Source organism: Tursiops truncatus, chromosome 4 (assembly GCF_011762595.2).
Source record: "Tursiops truncatus isolate mTurTru1 chromosome 4, mTurTru1.mat.Y, whole genome shotgun sequence".
Lineage (NCBI taxonomy): Eukaryota > Metazoa > Chordata > Mammalia > Artiodactyla > Delphinidae > Tursiops > Tursiops truncatus.
The window spans coordinates 63,704,974-63,718,661 of record NC_047037.1 but is presented as its reverse complement, the minus strand read 5'-3'; the positions used below and the strand labels follow the sequence as shown (position 1 = coordinate 63,718,661).

General features: G+C 43.1%; 1 long non-coding RNA gene across 1 annotated transcript in view; it reads left to right on the top strand.

Moving 5' to 3' along the window:
- The first annotated feature begins 7,869 nt into the window (after nucleotides 1-7,869).
- The window catches only part of LOC109551901 (uncharacterized), a 46,198-nt gene continuing 40,379 nt past the window's right edge, over nucleotides 7,870-13,688 (top strand). Inside the window, exons 1-2 of the long non-coding RNA XR_002178603.3 lie at nucleotides 7,870-8,621; nucleotides 12,486-12,569. This is a non-coding gene — a long non-coding RNA (uncharacterized lncRNA). The remainder of the gene's footprint in view (nucleotides 8,622-12,485; nucleotides 12,570-13,688) is intronic.

Sequence of the window (13,688 nt, the reverse complement as noted above, 5' to 3'; positions counted from 1 at the left end):
AAGGTAAAGTTGATTAGATTTCTAAGAAATCAGAACAACAACAAAAAAGAGAAGGGAACATAGGAGAGAAGAAATAAAGAAATTAGAGGATCAATCCAAGAGATTGAACCTTTTGAGAAACCTCCATGCTACTGTTCCTAGCAGCTATACCATTTTGCATTCCCACCAACAGTGTACAAGGGTTCCAATTTCTCTACATCCTCATCAACACTTGTGAGTTTTTTCACTAATAGCCATCCTGACAGGTATGAGATGATATCACATTGTCATTTTGATTTGCATTTCCCTGATGACTAATCATGTTGAGCATTTTTAAGTATATCTGTTGGCCAATTGTATGTCTTCTTTGGCAAAATATATATTCAAGTCATTAGCCCATTTTTTAATTGGGTTATTAGTTTTTATGCTAATTGAGTTGTAGGAATTCCTTATATATTTTGAAGATCAAACCCTTAACTACTATGTGATCCACCAATCCTACTTCTCGGTATTTATCCTCAAGAATTGAAATTAGAATCTCAAAGACATATTAGCACTTTCATGTTCATTGCTACACTATTCACAATAGCCAAGTTGAAGAAACAACCCAAATGTCCATTCATGAATGGATAAAGAAAATGTGGGATATACATACAAGGGAATACCATTCAGCCTTAAAAAAAGAAGGGAATTCTGCAATGTGTGACAACATGGAAGAACCTTGCGAAAATTATGCTAATGGAAATAAGTCAGTTATGGAAAATGGTGCATGATTCCACTTATTTGAGGTATCTAAAATAATCAAATTCATAAAGTTAAAGAGTAGAATGGTGGTTGCCAGGGGCTGAGAGGAGGGAGAAATGGGTAGTTACTAAGCAGCAGGCATAAAGTTTCAGTTAAGCAAGATGAATAAGCTCTAGAGATTGCTGTATAACATTGCACCTGTAGTCAACAACAATGAATTATATTCTTAACAATTTGTTAAGAGGGTTGCTCTCATGTCAAGTGTCCTGACCACAGTAAAATAATTTTTTTAATCTAGGATTCAACATTTGAATAGTAAAATTTCCAGAAAAAAAAATTACAGAAAGAAATAATTTTCCAAAACTGAAAAACACAGATTTCTTGATTTAAGGGAACCAACGGGGGTGTAGCACATTAACTACAAAAGGAACCACAATAAGACATTATTATGAAATTTCAGAATAGTATTAATAAAGAAAATATCCTAAAATTTTCCAGAGATGGGTAAAAGAGGTTACATACACAAGTTCAAGAATCAGTTAGTCATTGAATTTTTCCACAATCCTAGAAGCTAGAAAATTGAGTAAGGCCTCCAACATTCTGAGATAATATTATTTCCAACCTAGAAGTTTATACCCAACCAATTTTTTAATTAAAATGAAGGAGGAATAGATATTTTCAGACATATGATGTCTCAAAATATTCTTCACCTCTCATGGACTCATTCTCAGCAAGCTGTCAGAAGAAGTGTTACAACCAAGAAAAAACAACAAAACAGAGAGAGAGAGAGAGAGAAGAGAGAGAGAGAGAGAGAGAGAGAGGAAGATTTGAGCATACAGAAAACAGAGGATCTGACTCAGCAGAAAAAGGAAGGGAATTTTTAGTGTGATGATTTGGGGAAATCTGTTACCCTAAAAAGCAACCGAGGAAGGATTCCAAAGAGGAGCAATCCCTTCATGACAAGCAGATTGTAAGGCTTTGCTTCCAATGTCACAATCTAAAGTGTCCTTGTGTGGTTTCCTTTCAGGTGTTTCCAGGAGGTAGGAAACATTGAAGTCCATTATTGAGAGAAGATACGGGGTACATCAAGTTCATTTCTGAGGGCAGGGTATTTTCAGGTGGCTCACAAATAAGATGGGAACTAGGGAGACAACAAAGATTGAGATAACATGTATCACACAGGGAACAGGGAACCTTAAAAAATCATCCTTTATGTAGGCTATGAACTAGGACCATTTCTCTGGCTAAAAAAGTCTCATTGATAAGACAAAGATCAGGGAAGATTCACCATATAGATATTCAAAAGGAAATAGGCAGTAAGGTAAATATCCACCATCGGAAATTTCTCACTGGCCACATTTCCCTCACATACTCCTGTCTCTAATGCATCCAAAATATCTCCAGCAAGTTTTCATGGCTGGAAGTTGGAAACTGCAATTGACTAAACTTCAGCAAAGTAAGAATTTAGTTTGAGGACTTCTGGTTTGACGATGGGGCATAAGGTTTCCATTTTTTCCTTTCCTTGGAAATCAACCTAAAGCAACCAGTAGGATGAGAAGCAGAAATGCAAACTCTTCCTTCAAAGAAACTAGGAGGTTGCTAAAACCTCTAGTCACAAAACTAGAGGAAACAGGATGGGTTAGGGAGAACATTGGAATTCTATGAGGAGTATATGAGAAAGAGGAGAAGAGGATGCCCACAGCTACAGATCTCAGAAAGAGATCATAAAGTACATAAAGTACACTTTTTAAAAACAGGTGCATACTCTGAGTTGCAAAATCTAATTTTTTTTGTAACTGAAGGGATATAGTGTACAGACAATGTCAGGTTCCCTGGACCTGGTTTTGATGTAAAAAGTGTAAAAGGCAAGGTTGAATTACACTGGCAAGACATAATTTCAGGTATCAGTCTACCTATGTGGTTGGGGGAGAAGAGAGACTTGCAAAGTGAAAACCCCCATAGTTGCCTTTTTCCGTTAGTGGGAAAAACTAAAGGCTATAAAAACTCATTAAACCCCCTTAAAATCCAGAATCAAAAGAAAACTTGTGCTCACTTAAAATGTAGGCCTGGACCCACCTGCATATGAATCTCCTGGAAATAAATATCTGATGCAGAAAAAAAACCTCTGTCAAACATGAGGTCACCAAAAGGAACTGCAAAGATCTACACAAAGATCCTATTAAAAACAAGTGAGGAAGGGACTTCCCTGGTGGCACAGTGGTAAAGAATCTGCCTGCCAATGCAAGGGACATGGGTTTGATCCCTGGTCCGGAAAGATCCCACATGCCGCGGAGCAACTAAGCCCATGCGCCACAACTACTGAGCCTGTGCTCTAGAGTACGCAAGCCACAACTACTGAGCCCACGTGTCGCAACTACTGAAGCCCGCGCACCTAGAGCCCGTGCTCCACAACAAGAGAAGCCACCGCAATGAGAAGCCCGCACATCACAACGAAGACCCAATGCAGCCAAAAACAAATTAATAGATAAATAAATAAATTTTAAAAAGAAAGAAAACAAGTGAGAAAAAGAAAAAACAAACAGGATGTGAAAGACATCTATCAGGGAAAAAAGTTGCTTTGGACAATTTGAAAACTGTGACTATTTCACCACGAAATTTTAAAAATAAAAGAAGATTTGATTGCAAAATTGCAAGGACACACAACGTCTCAGGAAAAAGTAACACAGAGACATACTATAAACCAATGCTACTGAACTTCAAAGACAAAAAGTTCTTTGGGGAACTATGCAAAAATACTAAATCATTTTCAAAAGAGAAATATAAGGCTGATCTCAGATTTCCAAAGAGCAAATTTTCCACAACAGAAAATAGTGGAGCAATGCTTATAAATCCTCAAGAGAAATTGTAACCAGAGAATATTTAAAACACTCAAAACGTCACTCAAGTGCCAAGGCAAAAAATAAACATTTTGAACATCTGATGAGCCCTTCTTGTCAAAAATACTAGATGGTGAACTTCCGTCAGCCAACAGATAAATGAGAAAGACAACAATAAGACTGGCATTGGGACTGATCCACTTTACTGTAGGACAAAGATTAAAGCAAATGCAGGGATTTTGGTAACAACGCAAAATGTAAATGTAATAATCCTGACTATATGGGAACAACGTATATAACAGATTTGAGAAAAGATTTGGGAGAATAAATAGGTACTAATATTTGCTGAATTCACTCATACTTTATAGCAAGGGGTCAAAAGATATCATTGGAAGCTGATAAATCAAGTAAAAATAATGGAAGTTTATTTAGCAATACAAAGGTAAATGCTAAGAAAAATGGCAACTAAAATTGAATGGAGGGGTGAAAGGGAAGCAAAAGGAAAATACTAACTTGTGATTGCTCACAGTGTGGAGTTAGAGTCTGTCTAGACAGACATAGGATTAAAGGTTTTAAGCTACAGTTATAACAATAACCTTTAGATCAAAAAGAAATAATTTTCAAAGTATTAGAATAAACACACACATTCAAAAAAATTACAAAACACATTGCATGGTAGAAATTAAAATACTAAAACATAAACTTAAATAATATGACAGAACTAAGCTAAAACGTTTGCTCTGTGAAAGACTGTAAGAGGATGAAAAGACAGCTACAGAATGAGAGAAAAATATTTGCAAAACATGTATCTGACAAAGAGCTACTATTTAGAATATATTTTAAAAACTCTCAAAATGCAACCATAAAATAAGGACAGATTGGTCAAAGGGAACCAACTTTCAGTTATAAGATGAATAAGGTCTGAGGATCTGATGTATAACATGGTGTCTATAGTTGATAACACTGTGTTGTATCATTGAAATTTGCTCAGAGAGTAGAACTTAAATATTCCCACCCCCCTCCCCCACAAAAATGTAAATATGTGATGGATGTGTTAATTAATTCAATGAGAGGAAAACTTTCACAATGTATATGTATATTAAACCATTTTGTTGTACACCTTAAATATCTTACAATTTCATACCTATCAGAATAAGTAAAATTAAAAATTGGTGACAACACCAACTGCTGGTGAGAATTCAAAGAAACTGGATGACTCGTAATTTGCTGGTGGGAATATAAAATGGTATGGCCACTCTGAAAAGCAGTTTTTCCGTTTCTGAAAAACTGAACATGTGTTTACCATGCAATTCAGCAATTGCATTTCTGGGCATTAATCACACAGAAACCTGTACACAAATGTACACAGCAATTTCATTCGTAAAGGCCAAAAACTGGAATCAGCCCAGATGTCCTTCAGCTGGTGAATAGTTAAATAAATTGTGGTATATCCATCATGGAATACTACTCAGCAACAAAAAGGCACAAACTACTGATACAGGAAACAATGGGGATGAATCTCCAGAGAATTATGCTGAGTAAAAAAATGCCAATCCCAAAAGGTTACATACTGTTTCCGTTTATATTACAATCCTGAAATTCCATGATTATATATAGAAATGGAGAACAGATTAGTAGTTATCGTGGATTAAAGATGGAGTGGGGATAGGTGGAAAGTGGGTGTGACCATTATGGAGCAACAGAAGGGATTCTTCTGGTGATGGAAATGTTCTGTATCTTGACTACATCAATCTCAATATCCTGGTTGTGATATTATAGTATACTCTTGTAAGATGTTACCTTTGGGAAAAGCTGGGTAAAGAGCACAGAAGATCTCTGGATTATTTCTTACAACTGCACATGAATGTATGTACAATTATGTCAAAATATAAAGTTTAATTGTTAAAAAGCTGATAGAAGGTATTTTTTTGCCTTCAGAATTACTGACAATGGATACAATGGAGTTGTTAACATTTGATACACAAGTTGTTTCAAGGGAACAATTGATAAAACCCCATTTTGATGGCATCATTTTCGTATCAGCTGCAGTTGGTTAGTAATATGTAGCATCAACTGGTCGCATCATTTATCAACACTAAGTCACCAAGACTCTTAAAAAAAATTACAACCCATAAGCATTATAGAATTCATTACTAAAACTAAGAGATTTATTTGGAATGGTATTTTTAAATCTCACATTAACAACAAATAAGTTTTTTTTTCTAACATCTTTATTGGAGTATAATTGCTTTACAATGGTGTGTTAGTTTCTGCTTTACAACAAAGTGAACCAGCTATACATATACATATATCCCCCTATCTCTTCCCTCTTGCGTCTCCCTCCCTCCCACCCCTCTAGGTGGTCACAAAGCACCAAGCTGATCTCCCTGTGCTCTGCGGCTGCTTCCCACTAGCTATCGGTTTTACATTTGGTAGTGTATATATGTCCATGCCACTCTCTCACTTCATCCCAGCTTACCCTTCCCCCTCCCCGTGTCCTCAAGGCCATTCTCTACTAGGTCTGTGTCTTTATTCCCTTCCTGCCACTAGGTTCTTCATGACCATTTATGTTTTTTTAGATTCCATATATATATGTTAGCATACGGTATTTGCTTTTCTCTTTCTGACTTACTTCACTCTGTATGACAGACTCTAGGTCCATCCACCTCACTACAAATAACTCAATTTCGTTTCTTTTATGGCTGAGTAATATTCCATTGTATATATGTGCCACATCTTCTTTATCCATTCATTTGTCGATGGCTACTTAGCTTGCTTCCATGTCCTGGCTATTGTAAATAGAGCTGCAATGAACATTGTAGTACACGACTCTTTTTGAAACAAATAAGGGTTTGAATGTCTTAGCGTGCATAAGGAAATCAGGTCTATAAAGAAAAAATTTTTTAAAATATTTTGTTCACTATTTGAAGTGACTGGAATGCTTTATTTCAATCAAAAAAAGTAAAAGTAGAAGATTGACATATCTTTTAAATACATTTAAAAGTTAAAGCCCTTAAACTGCAAGAAAATAATATCAATCTCGTTAAATGAAGGAAATTATGGTGAGATTTAACAACAAAGTTAAATCATGTTAATCTCATTTACTAACACCTTTCAAAATTTCCATCTTTGCATGAGTTAAATAAGGATAGGCTTTTTTTTTAATCTGATGAATTCTGACAACCTAAAACAATGATCCTCAAACTCAGAATCGTCTACTCGCATGATTACTAAAATGCAGATTCTTAGGCACCCAGTCCACCCCTGAGATTCAGAGTCATGGGATTTTTGGTTTGTTTGCTTTTTTTCTTTTTAACAACTATCCTAGGGGATTTTGATTAAGTGATGTAAACTTTTTAAAGAAATATAATTCAGTAAAATTCAACCCTTATGTATTGGATTGGGCTCACAATTCTTTTATGAGTCAGGTTGGGGGTATGTAATTATTAACCATATCTTCTTAATCAATAGGAAAGTGACTTTTTAAAAATTAATAGACTATTTATTTTAGCAGTTCTAGCTTTACAGAAAAATTGAGGGTAAAATGTCCCTATATCCCAGTTTCCTCTATTATTAACATGTTGCATTCACGTGGTACATTTGTTACAATTGATGAGCCAGTACTGGAAAGTGACTTTGAAATGACATGTCCAAGGCTGCAAGTGTCTGGGCTTCTGCTGGGGACCTAAGCCACACCCACACCCGCACTTGAACAAGCTGCCTGGTACTTTCTCTTGAAAGATGTTGTATACAGATTAACACCATAATGACTGTAATTGTTCTGTGACAGTATCTGAACACAGGTGGCAGCAGGACTCATTCGACTAAGCACTTTGGTTGGTGCCTGGGATGGTTGGTATTTATCCTGGCTCCATCTGACATTTCCAGATTTGTATGATGATTAGATTTAAAGATCTATGTGATTAATCCACTTGTGATTATGTAGAAACAACATCAGACAACATTTGCAGGATACCTGTTCTACTGTTGTATGATGTAATCGGTGTAATTAGGAAGGGTTTTATATCTACAGTTCAAACTTTCATATCCACTTCTTTGGAAAGAAGATACACTTCTTATAATAGCATCTTCAACTACAAATATGTTTGAAGAAGGTTTCGATGTATCATTGCAGTTACCGCAAAGATGAGCAAGAGGTAAACTGCTAACAGGTAACAGAGGAGATTGGACGTTCCTTTAAATAGAACTAAATTGGCATAGATACTGCATTAGCAGGAATCTTATTAAGTTTGTCACTATTATTTTTAAATAAAGTACGTTTAAAATTTAGTTGCCTAAGAAATCTGTGATGCGAGCCTATCATCCTGACTCCCAGCATTGTGATCGAGGAAGCGGCTGACGAGAGGAAGAGCTGATGAGAGCCTGGAGGTTGCTCAACGGACAAGAGGGCGCCTTCTCGCTGGTTGAGGGCTTCTGGCCCTCACCTGCCAAAGTGTGAGAATCTTTTACTGGTTTATCTAACACATGAGTATTAGTCCCTGTCGTGTGCCAAGCGCCCTTGCCGGGCGGCGGACTGGCGCTGCCGCCAAACTGAGAACAAACGAAGAGGAACCCCGCCGGCTTCCAAAGCGCATGACACCCCGGAATCCCCCCGCCCTCCGGCTGCTCCTCAGAGGGGCGTGGCCGAACGTGCGGGCGGGGGCGGGGCCTGTCGCTCGGGAAACCACGGGCAGAGCCTCTGTGCTCTTACAGGCCCCGGTTTCGGTTGAACTGTTGCAGGTGGTCGCCCTGGGCCGTTGCTGACCCCCAACGCCAGTGGGGGAATAAGGGTCTCTGAGGCTCAGGTGCACCGAGGCCCCAGCCGCCCTTTGCGACGCCGCCGCGGGCTTCGGGAACAATAGATGTGGTTTGGGTTGGTTTTGCCCAGACCTGGTGGTGCCTCAGTCAGGGTGGCCCACAGGCCCGGCCCTAATCGCCTACGTCTCGAAGTCTGCGTGCCCCTCGTCTGGAGAAGCAGAAGCGCGGACGCCGGAAAGAGCCGCTGCTGGCCGTGGGGAAGAAAGTTCTCTCCTCAACCTCGGCCTGGGCCGCCCAAGTAAGGTCGGTGGCTACAAACCACGCCACAGCTCAAACTCCCATGCTAGTGGTAGCTTCTGGAGGGCACTCATCGTCACCACCTGTTTCTGGCTTGGAGAGTTGGAAAGTTGACTGTAACGTAGCTTTGAAGGGATTCCTGCTCAGGCCCGCAGGTCACCTTTGTAGATGTCAGTCTGTTGTTGCCCAACTAGGGTCCACAGAAACTTGACCTTCTGAACATCCGGCTTGTGAGTGACACTGATTAATCAATGGTTTAGCAACAAAGGCACGTGTATTACCTACTTTATCCCCTCACTACCTCTTCCCAAGGGGTTCTCACGGGCTCAGAAACTCTGCCACAGGGAGATCAGCTCTGACCACCTAGAGGTGGGATAAGGAAGGTGGAAGGGAGACACAAGAGTATATGGGGATATACGTATGCATATAGGGGATATATTATGCATACGTATGATATACGTGTAAGGAACGGCACCAAGAAACGGGGGAGAGCTTAAACAAGCTTTATTTGGGAACGCTCCCGGGCGAGGCTCACTGGTCCGAGAGAAAGGGGCCAGAGAAGTCGCGCCCGGGCGAGGGTTTGGGCAGAATTTATAGGGGGAAAAGGGAAAGAGGTGTTGCGAATCCGGGAGGGCGCAGGTTATTCCTTATTTGGTGGTCTCTTCAGGTATCGTGGCAATATCCGGTGCCGGTTGCATCAATCTTGGGACCGTTAGTCCCGCCCCTCGAAAGGCGGGAAGGCTGGGCCAGGTGGAAAGTCCCCAGGTCAGTTTCTGGAACTGGGTGGTCCGGAAAGTCTCCAGGTCAGTTTCTGGAACTGGGTGGTCCGGAAAGTTTCGGTCTGATGCAACCTGTGAGTCTGATTGCGTTCCCCTGCCTCAGGCCAGTTGGCCTTACATCCCGACATCTTTGGTGTAATGGGGCGGCGTTCTGATCTCTGGCTACTTCTTGCTGAATGGGGGCGTCGAAAGGGGAGTCGGGCGACCAGAGGTCCGAGGCTTAAGGGAGACCAGTGGGGGGTTCTGTAGGAAGCAAGGTGTAAGGGCCGAGGAGCATTTGGTTTGTGGCCACCCGAGAGACTTCCTCCATGCGCCTGCGAAGAAACCTAAGAAAACAGGGAGCAAGCATGCTATGAAGAGGGTGCGGTCCGGGTTTGAAAGAGGGGTGTCAAAGGGTCCCTCTCTCGGCGGGCTGAGGGCCTCTACGACTTGGGGGCAGGAGTGGGAAGGGGAGGTCCCGGTATCGGAGATAGGCAAGAGGGAGGCCAGGTTTGGGTGGGGGGGGGGGGGGAGGTCGAAGGAGATAGCAGGGTTTTCGATGAACAGCAGGTGGCATTCCTGGATGCGGGAGGGGCCCAGGAGGGAGAGAGACTTGTGGCCTAGGAGGTCGACCAGCCGGTGGGAGGAAAACACGGTTAGTGGGTGGGCCAGAGTCAGTTTGAGTGTTTGGTCAGTTCGGCTGCCGCTGCTAGGGCCCGAAGGCATGGTTGCCATCCCCGAATGGCTGGGTCTAGCTGTTTGGAGAGGTAAGTCACGGGGCGGTAGGAAGGCCCTACAGGCTGGGCAAGGAGTCCTGTGGCTATTCTGACCCGTTCATCCACAAAAAGGTGAAAAGGTCGGTTTGGGTTGGGCAGAGAAAGGGGAGGAGAAGATATCAGAGCATTACGGAGTGTGAGAAAGGCCTGTCGAACGGCGGAAGGAGAGGTGAGGGGTCCTTGAGGGGTTTCTTTAGCGGCTAGATATAAGGGTTTAGCGAGGAGAGCAAAGTTAGGGATCCAGTGTCGGAAAAATCCTATAAGGCCCAAAAAGGAGAGAATTTGACCCGCTGTTTCTGGAGGTTGGAGCTCACGGATAATCTGGGTGCGGTCAGCCGTTAGGCTCTTTGTCGTGGGGGTGAGGTGGATTCCCAGATAAGTTACCGAGGATACAGACAGTTGAGCTTTGGCTGGGGAGACCCGATAACCGCGAGAGCCAAGGTAATTGAGATCTGCAGTGTGTTGTCTTGAGAGGCTGAGAGACGGGCTACAAAGGAGGAGGTAGGCGAGAGATTCAGGTGGGTCGGCTAGTGGAGAGGAGTCATCGTCAAAGGAAATTAGGAGCTTGGATGTAGGAGATGTCTGTTTGGCAAAAAGGATCTGGGAAGTGGAACAATCGACGCAGAGAGAAGGGCGGGAGCATAAATACCAGAAGGCCTGGACATGAGGGACCTCGGACCATTTGCCCGTCCTGCGGCAGTAATTATCTAGATCACGGAGGATGTTAAAGTCGAAAGTCCCTTCAGGAGGCCATTTGGATTGATTGTCTAGAGGATATTGTGGCCAGGCCACAGTGGAATAGAAAATAAGCCGTCGGCAACGTTGATCTTGGGAGAAGCCGAGGGCTGTAAAATTGGCTAGGAGACACCCCAGGGGCGTCTTAGGATCTGGTTTCGATTGTGAGGTTCCCATGACCCCCAGTTTGTCCCTGAGTGAATGGAGAGGGAGAGAGGCGTCCCTGGTCTCAGTCTCCAATTCACGGCAGGTCGGAGGGCGGTCAGGCGATTGGGACGTCTCCACAGTTGCCCGAGGCCCGGAGAGAGGACGGAGGAGTCCCTGATGCAGCCACGATTAAGGACAGGGAGTCCGGTGGGCAGGGACTCTGAGGGTCGGAGGGAACAAGGGAGGGGGACTTAACCCGTTTTCTGCCAGATCGGGTGGATGAGTAGAGGTTCCCTGGTTGTCTCCTGGGGGAGGGGAGGAGCCGCCCGCGCGGTAAACCGCGGGGCTAGGTACCCCTCCCGGGTTTCGGCACCAAATGTAAGGAACGGCACCAAGAAACGGGAGAGAGCTTAAACAAGCTTTATTTGGGAACCCTCCCGGGCGAGGTTCACTGGCCCGAGAAAAGGGGGCCAGAGAAGTCGCGCTTGGGCGAGGGTTTGGGCAGAATTTATAGGGGAAAAAGGGAAAGGGGCGTTGCGAATCCGGGAGGGCGCAGGTTACTCCTTATTTGGTGGTCTCTTCGGGTATCGTGGCAATATCGGTGCCGGTTGCATCAGTCTTGGGACCGTTAGTCCCGCCCCTCGAAAGGCGGGAAGGCTGGGCCGGGTGGAAAGTTCCCAGGTCAGTTCCTGGAACTGGGTGGTCCGGAAAGTCTCCAGGTCAGTTTCTGGAACTGGGTGGTCCGGAAAGTTTCGGTCTGATGCAACCTGTGAGTCTGATTGCGTTCCCTTGCCTCGGGCCAGTTGGCCTTACAATACATATGCATATAGGGGATATATACGGATGCATACGGGGATATACGTATGCATATAGCTGATTCCCTTTGTTTTACAGCAAAACACAACACTGAAAAGCAATTATACTCCAATAAAGATGTTAAAAAAAAATAACTCTTCCCCAGTGAATTCCAGTAGATAATGATTTTGGAGTCCTTTTTAATGTCCATTTCCTCAAGGATAGTCCAGGGAATCTCACCACTTCCCTGCTTCCTCCAAAGACATAAGCCTCAACCAGGACCAGCTTCGTAAAGGGCCAACCTGTGCAGTCATAGGGCTCCAGGCTCAGAAGGACACCGTGATCAGAGGGCCCTGTGCTTGCTTTAATGCTCTGTAGTCGAAATCTTAGAATTCTTCATTTTTGAACAAAGGGCCCCCATTTTCATTTTTCACTGGGCCCAGCCAAATATGCACCAACTCTCCTCTTTTCCCAAAGGCTTTCTTTGGTGACATTCAATTATACAAAAATATAATTACAAGGGTTCTTCTCTAGACCTCTCAGTAGCTACCAAGACATCCAGAGACAGAGGAGGGATGATTATACTGACTAAACTGAGAGTTGTTGAAATATTGAGACCGTTGTGATCCAGTGCTCACCCTCCACTCCTCATATTTTAGGGTCTTTGAAGAATGTGCAAAATGTGGAAATGCTACACCTCTGAGGGCAACAACGTTTGGCTCCTTGCCTAAGGAGAGAAACAGGTAAGGAATCAGCTAATCATGTATCGATGGGTGGGTGCTCTGGGACTGTTTTTACAGGTGCCCTGGAAGGGCTGGTGCAGGTGGGTGTGGGGGAATGCAGAGAGCAGAGGCTGCATTGTTTGACATGGTTCAGAGGAAGTAAGAGACTTGGAGATGGAGATTCTAAAGCTGGGCCGTCCAATTCTGTAGCCACAAACTACAGGTGCTCCTGAGCACTTGAAGGGTGGCTGTCTGAAATACGATATGCTCTAAATGTGCAAAGAACTCCAGATTTCAAAGTCTCACTTTTTATAGTAAAATATTCAATTTTTTAAAATAAGTTGCATGTTGAAATGATATTTTGGATATATTAAGCATTAACATGAATTGCACTTGTTCATTTTTACTTTTTTTTTTTTTTTTTTTTTGCTGTATGCGGGCTTCTCATTGTTGTGGCGTCTCCCGTTGCGGAGCACAGGCTCCGGACGCGCAGGCTCGGCGGCCATGGCTCACGGGCCCAGCCGCTCCGCGGCATGTGGGATCTTCCCGGACCAGGGCACGAACCCGTGTCCCCTGCATCGGCAGGCGGACTCTCAACCACTGTGCCACCAGGGAAGCCCAAAAAAGGCTCTTAAGTAACATTTTGATTTTAGGTTACATACCAAACAAAGATGTGCAGAAAACTAAAAGAGGACATGCTAAGTAAGGAAATGGATTCAGCAAATTTTGCAGTGGTGCCTTGAACTTACTACAAGTCAGTGGAATATGAGTTACACAGACCAGTGTGATCAAATATTTGGTGGAAACTTCCCGTTTTGCAGATAACCTGGTAATGTGGAAAAAACAACTTGCAGGAAGATTGCTACTTCTGTCAAGTATTTTCTGTATAAAATAATTGAATACGGGCTTCCCTGGCAAGGGACACGGGTTCGTGCCCCGGTCCGGGAAGATCCCACATGCCGCGGAGCGGCTGGGCCCGTGAGCCATGGCCGCTGAGCCTGCGCGTCTGGAGCCTGTGCTCCGCAACGGGAGAGGCCACAACAGTGAGAGGCCCGCATACCGCAAAAAAAAAATAAATAAATAAAATAAAAATAAATAATTGAATACTTTCAGTTTCAAAATTGAAGATTACTCGGAAGC